The sequence below is a fragment of the Hemitrygon akajei genome, chromosome 9 (genome assembly GCF_048418815.1).
Source record: "Hemitrygon akajei chromosome 9, sHemAka1.3, whole genome shotgun sequence".
Classification (NCBI taxonomy): Eukaryota; Metazoa; Chordata; class Chondrichthyes; order Myliobatiformes; family Dasyatidae; genus Hemitrygon; species Hemitrygon akajei.
This window is the reverse complement of record NC_133132.1, coordinates 65,075,327-65,083,068: the sequence shown is the minus strand read 5'-3', so window position 1 is coordinate 65,083,068 and position 7,742 is coordinate 65,075,327.

Below are 7,742 nucleotides of genomic sequence, written 5' to 3'. Positions count from 1 at the left end.
TGAAAGGGGAAAATTTGGGACAAGCTCTTAGTGCATATTTTGAATTATTCTGGTGGACCTTTTGTGAGGGACTATTTGTTGATTCTAGTATCAGCCTCAGCTGACCCAGTCACTAGTCTCACTTGGCTCAGGGTCTTTTAGTGAAATCCCAGAACAGAGGCATAGGATGCAGCTGACACACTGGCACCTCTGCAAGAACATCTCCTGGAGCTCAGGTCTTCAACCATCCACAGTCTTGCATGAACAGAAAACTCCCAAGGAACTGCATTGAGGAAGAGCAGAATTCTCACCAGCTTTCTGGTCAATTTCTACCCTACAGTGTGCATCAGATTTCTACCACCATGCACAAAGTTAGTCCCCATCTTCTGGCATAGAGGAGGAGGAAAGGCTTGAGGAACATACATGGGATTAGAGAAGGCTGTGAAGGGCAAGTGAATGGGGCAGAAGGAAGAGAAAGGGATCACAAAGGGAGCGAGTGTGGACGTTGTTACAAGCTCGTAACAGTAAAATAAACAATAGGAAATAGTGAGAGTGAGACTGTGCAAGTCTCAGGCACTGAGAAATGGCAGGGAAAGGCACACAGACATAGTCATAGACCTCACATTTTCACACACAGAAACTCAGGCACAGACATACAGATTGACAGACCTCATGTTCAACAGACACTATGACTGACACAGATCTCACCTTGACAGACACAGCAGTGACTTCCTGGAAACAGCAAGCACACAGCAAATAAGGGGAACCCACCTGGCAACAATGTCTAATGTCTACCTGTCTCTGTCCCCTCTCTCCCTTTTACCCTCCATTCCCACTTTTCTGTCTTTCACATCTGAGACCTTATTTCTGTCTCTCTTCACTTTCTCATCACAGACACCCTCCTTCAGTGACTCCTTCCCTTCCTCTATTCTTTCACTACACCCCTCTTCACTCTCTTTTACCCTGTCTCTTTCTCATATTGACTGCTTATCTTGCCTTGGCACCATACCCTATATCTCTGTCTCTCCTCTCAATCCCCTTTTGCTCACCATCCCTTCTACCCTCTCTCCCTCCGTCTCTGTGGAGAGCTGTAATGAAAGCAGTGTTTGGCCACTCCTGAGTGGTAGGAATAACCACTGCCTGTTGAATGTTGAGGCTGTAAAGTCAGAGCAGAGGCAAGCAACTCAAAAATAAAGAGATTAAAAGAAAGGATTGATGAAAGCAAAGTTTTTCAGGATTTTTTCTCTCTCTGCTACAGCTGTCTAAGAGTGTCAGATATCTGGAATAGCAAATGTGCCCCAATGAGTCATCAGCTTCAGCACAGGTGGGGAGACATATTCTCAGCACAGGTCACACACTCCTTGTGTACAGCAGTAGAGTTTGACACACTGCCATATGTTCCACACACCACTCCCCTCACACACAGCCTAACTACAGCAGCACAGATGTAAACTGATACACTAAATCAGTGTAATATTCCTTCCACCTGTGGGAAGGCTGGGACCCTTCCTCAAAATTTTAAATTTGGTACACAGTTCATTAGAACTCTATCAAGAGGAGCTAGACAATTTGAGTTTGTGGATCCCCAGTATTTTCACCTCAAGGAAATTAAGCCCATCATTTGAGGTATTTAAAATGGAGATAAATATTTGATAGAGGAATTAAGGACCATGGGGAATTGACAAAGAGGAAAAGAATAGGAACACAAGAGATTGCAGAAGAGGATATAGGCTAACATAGATTAGCCAGGATCATATTGAACAGCAGACCAGGTTGGAGGACTGAATAGACCTCTGTTGTTGACCCTTGCTGTTTCCTTGTGTTCTGTATCAGAGTGTATTTCAGGACAATTATTTGATCCTTTTGGACTTTGCTCTTTTGGTTTAAAAACGGTAAAAATTCGTAAGGCCCTTTTTTTTCCTTTGGAAAAAGAGTGTTACATTGGCCAGTATCAAATCTCAAAGAGTGTACAGTGAACTTGATCTGCAGCTGTGATTTTGTCTGCAGGAAAATAGATGTCAATCTGGAGTTTGCTGGAGGTGTTGGCATTGACATCTGATCAGAAGGTGTTGGGGCTGTGGGGATAGAGATTTAAGAGGTTATATTGGCTTTTGATAAGGTTCCATGAAAAGGTTGCTGTGCAACATGAAATCACATGAGATTCTAATGTACTGGGACGGATGGTGAATTTGTTGATAAGCAGTTAACATGGGAATAAAGATCTCACTCTAGATGGCAGGCAGTGACTAGTAAAATTAATTTACTGGTCAGCTGAATGAGTTGAATTTGCCTCAGAAACTCAGCATTAAGAAACTCTCACAATGGATCAAGTATGTTGCAAAGGGTGAAGGAGTTTCATTAGGTATCTCTAGAAACTGAATTTTTGGAAAATGTCAACAAATTTTGGAAAAAAATTAAGAGTGGAATAACTAAATTACACACCAAAATTTTCTGTTAGAGTCGATCCATTCAAATGGGCTATCTGGACGTGAACCTATCCAGAAAGGTAGGAAATATGACTATTTTTGGAGAGTGTCTGTATGTGTTCGTGTTGGTGTGCACACAGAGCAGGTTCTTGGTCTCAATCCACCTGTAGAATACAATTTTCAATAGATTGAATATCGAGAACAATTTTGGGTACATGCTGTCGACACGTATTGATCTTCCACAAACTCATCCATTCAGCTCCGCATTATTACCAAATTGAAGCACAAGCGTCAGACTTGATTTTTTTTTTCATGTCAGTCATGTTGAAAATTTAACCAGTTGGCAGCCATGAACTTGTGGGGTTGGGATGGAGGACCCTGGTGCAGTTTATTATTTTCCCCATTGGTCTTCCCTCAACTTTACCACTGTTGTGCAGATTTGGCTTGCATGATTCTTATTCAGGTCTAAAATACTTAGTCCTTAACTGACAGCAGCCTAAACAATGCTTGATGTTCAAGGAACCCCATTCACAAATCCAGGCTGATGGAGGGTTCTGATGGCAAACACTGACAATTCTCCTCCTCCCCCCCCCCCCCATAAATGCTGTTTGACTTGCTGAATTTGAGATTGGTTGATGCTCCAGATTCCAGCAGCTGCACCATCTTACATTAACATCTTCTCTACCTTAAGAAATCACCTCCCATTCATCATTCTCCCAGAATTATCTTTCTACCCCTACCTCCTCAAAATTCCAGTTGACTCCACCAATGAGACGAGTTTGTAATCTTCCCTCCACTTCCAGAATCCTTCTTCTGACCCAATCCTCCCTAGCCCAAATCAACCCCTTCTTTTTAACTAAATCACACCGTTGGTTCTGATATTTTCAAAATTAAGAGGTTAGCTAAATAAGAAACAGGGCCTGTTGTAATAAACTTATGCCTTTATGCTCTAAAGATCCCAGCAGCCACATGTGTACCATGCGTTTGTAAGAGTAACTTCAGCTCAGAACTGTGGAATTGAATGAAGACCAAGCTACAGACATGATGCATTAAAGAAAGCATCATCCACTCACTGTGACCCATGATGCTTCTTCGGTCATGTGGGTGGTGTTCAGAGTCAGAGGTAGGGAGGTACATTGATCCAGAAGTTTCAGCCTTTTGGCCATATCAAAAAGTCAAAGTCACACTCACAGAAGTAGGCCAGACAGCCTAATGCACTCATGCCAATCAAATGGCCATCTAAACTATTCCCACTTGCTGTATATTTGGTCCATTCCAATGTAAACCTTCTTATCCATTTACCTGTCTGACTGTCTTTGAAATGTTCCTCAACCGTTTCCTCAGTTGGTCGTCAAGCTAGAGAGACCTCAAAAAACTCTAGATTGGTTAAACACAACTTGCCATGCAAAAAGCTGTGTTGACTATCCTTAATCAGGGCCTATCTATCCAAATACTTTATAGCCTTAGAATACCCACCTATAATTTCCCAGCTTATTTTAGAGTCTTTCTTGAACAACATTAGTTATCCTCCAGCACTCATCCATGAGTAAATACGTTAAAAAAAACCTCTGCCAAGGCCCCTGCAATATTCATAATAGCCTTCCACAAGGTCCGAGGGGAAACCTTGTCAGGCCCTGGGGAATTATCCACCCTAATTTTCTTCAAGATTGCAAGCATCTCAGCTTCCGTAATCTGTACATAGTCCCTGACCTCACTACTGTGCCTCAGTTCTATAACAGCATAAGAAATAGGAGCAGTAGGCAGCTGGCACATCAAGCCTGCTCTGCCATTCAATAAAATCACAGCTGATTTGGCCATGGACTCATCTCCACCTACCTTCCTTTTCCACAAAACCCTCAACTCCCTTACAAGGCAAAAATGTATAGGTTATGTCTGTCTCCTGAGTAAATACTGATGCAAAAAATCCTGTTAAGATCTCTCTTATCGCTTTCAGCTCCATGCATAGATGACAGGACTGAACGGTCTTGGCCCAAAACATTGACTGTACTCTTTTCTACAGATGCTGCCTGGCCTGCTGAGTTCCTCCGGCATCTTGTGTGTGTGCGTTTTTTTTTAAACAGATCCCACCTTCCCTGGAAGAGAGCCCAGATGATCCAAAACTCTGAAGCCCTCCCTCTTGCAACATCCCCTTAGCCACATGTTAAAACTGTATTATCTTCCTATTTCTAGTCCCACTAACACTTGCATGGGTAGCAAACCTGAGATCACTACCCTGGAAGTGCACCTAACCCCTTGAACACACGCTGCAGGACCTAATCACCCTTCCCACCCATGTCATTGGTACCTATGTGGATCACGACCTGGCTGCTCACCCTCCCCCTTATGGACTGCTATGGACTCCATCTGTATGTCCCTGACTCTGCCACCTAAGTGGCAACATACCATCCAAGAATCTCCTCCTCGTCTGTAGAACCTCCTGTCTCTTGCCCCAACTAATGAATCCCCATCACTTCTGCTCACCTGTTCTTCTCCCATTCCCCTCTGAGTCACAAAGCCAAATTCAGTGCCAGAGATACTAGTAGGTCATTTCCCCTCATGCCCAACAATATGCAAACTTGTTACTGAGGGGAACAGTCACAGGAGTACCTTACACTGGCTGCCCATTCCCTTTCCTGATGATCACCCATTTATCCATGTCCTGCATCTAAGATGTAACTACCTCTCCATATCTCCTGATAATCAACCCCTTTGCTTCCTGGATGATCCAGAGTTCATCCAGCTTCAGTTCCATAATGTGGTCAGTAAGAATTGACCAGCCCTAGGATAAAGTGTGTCCATTCACCCATCTATACCTGTCACACTTTTATACATCTCAGTAAGATCACCTGCCAGTCTCTTACACCCCAAAGAGACATGTCCTAGTCCGTCCAATGTCTTTATAACTTAACCCCTCAAATCCTTGCATTTTCCATATTCTCTCCAGTTTAACAACATTTTCCCCATAGCAAAGTGATTAAAACTGAATGCAATTCTCCAGCAATGGTCTCACACAACAGGTGTGAAGGTGAGGTTCTTGTTGCCTGCATGAATGTTCAAGCATGTAGTAGGACTGATGGAAAACCAGACCTCCAGCATCAAGGAAAAGAGAAAGAAACATTGAAATGGGATGAGAGTGTTTGACAGATGGTAAGTATGACAGATAGATACATTATTGATCCCAAAGGAAATTAGTGGCACAATAGCATTACAAGTGCACAGATATAAATATTAGAAGTTGAAAGAATAAAATAGTTACTGCAAACAGTCTAACAGGAGGGGGTCATCACTTCCCCGACTATGGGTTGACGCATTATAGAGCCTAATTATAAAGGGTAAGAATGACCTCATATAGTGCTCTTTGGAACAGCACAGTTGTCTTTATTTTTAAAAAGGTGCTCCTCTATTTAGCCAAGGTGGCATGCAGCGGGTGAGAAACATTGTCCAGAGATTTCAGGATTTTCCATAGGGGCCTTTGTTCTACCACTGCCTCCACTGTGTCCAATTTGACTCCTATAACAGAGCAAGTCTTTCTAACCAGTTTGTTGACCCTGTTGGCATCACCTGTGTTGATGCCATTGCCCCAGCACACCACAGTATATAAGATTATACTGGCGACAACAGACTGGTAGAACATGTGAAGGAAAGGCCTGCGTACTCCATAGGACCTCAGTCTCCTCAGGAAGTAGAGGCGACTCTAGCCTTTCTTGTACACAACCTCTGTGTTGGTGCTCCACTGAAATCTGTCATCCAGGTGCACCCCCAGGTACCTGTTGAGCAGTTGTCAGGAGGATACTGACAACTGTTCTAAGTAGCCAGAGCTGGATAGCCATGTTCTCTCCAGGGTGCTAGTGTCAAGAGGAGGTGAAATGTGATAAAGGTCAGAAAGAATGTTATTGATCATCTGGTAAGATAGGAAAGGCAACAGCACATGGAACTTAAACCTGATAAATTCTGAGTGCATGAAGGAAGATAGGCCATGTACTATCAAATGCAGGATCTGAGAGAGTATTGAGGAAAAGAATTTTGTGTACAAGGCCAAAATTAGTACAGACAGACAGTAGTGAAGAAGGATTGGAGGATACCAGAGTCTAGAGCTGGGATGTCATGTCATAACTATGAAAGTTTGATTAAGCCACAGCTGGAATATTGTGTGCAGTTCTGATCCCCACAGTCTAGGAAGGTTGTGATTATACTGGAGGGGGTATAGAGGAGATTCACCAGGAAGGTGCCTGGATGGAATATTTCAATTATGGGGAGAGGTTGGAAAGGCTAGTTTTATTCTCCTTTGGAGCAAAAGACTGAGAGTAGAAAAAAATAACATGGCAGAGGTCTCCAAGAACAAAAGAGAGCAAAAGAATCATTTTCACTTTGAAGATGGCTACAATCTGGAACAAACTACCTGAGAGGATGGTGGAGACAGAGACTCACAATGTTTAAGTAGTATCTACCGGAGCACCTGAATCATCAAGGCATTGTAGTAAATAGATTTAGTACAGAGGAGGGCTTGATGGTCAGCATGAACAAGGTGAAGCAAAGGGTTCTGGGCTGTGAAACTATGGTTCCCGACAACATACAGATTGACATTAGTTTAATGGACCAGCATTATGCACAGCATTGGACTTGCTGGAACTCTGGGGGAAGACAAAGCCATCCTGCAGGGAAAAGTTCCGCTTGAACCAAGCTGGAACTGCAGATCTGATAACTAGGATTGTAGAGAGGGCTTTCAGCTAGGAAAAGGGCAAGAGGAAGGTTTATAGACTCAAAGGAAAAGGTTAAGGCTAAACAGTAAAGTAGCAGCTTACATAATAGTCAGGGAGGTGACAGATTTGCGGAAAAAATGCAAAGGGAAACAATTCAAGAAAAAATAATCAGCAGTTTAAACTAAAGACCTTTGGATGAATATAGCATTTAAAAACAAGTCAAACCACAGTATAGCAATAAATGGCTTGACTCAATAGTTAGGGAAATTAGGTTACACAGTAACCAGAGTGCAATAGAACTAGTTCCTCAGCAGAATAACACTGCCTCCTAGTGTTGCTTGATGTTGACAGCTTGTCTCCAGCTGTGTTCCACCGCTCAGTCTCCCAAGTAGTTGAAGTAGATTCATCCCTTGTCAATGGGAGCATCTTACTGTGAGGGTTGAGTTATGATGTCAGCAATGATCCAGAGCTTACCAGACCTGTGCTCACCATCATTAACCAAATCTAAATCCAGTAAATAGAAAATTCACTGCCACTAGAATAAATCATGGTGAGTGTGAAGTTACCAGTGCAGTACGAGATGAAGGAGATGAAGTGGTGAGATGTGAGGAGAGGGAATGAGAAAGTGCAGCTTGAT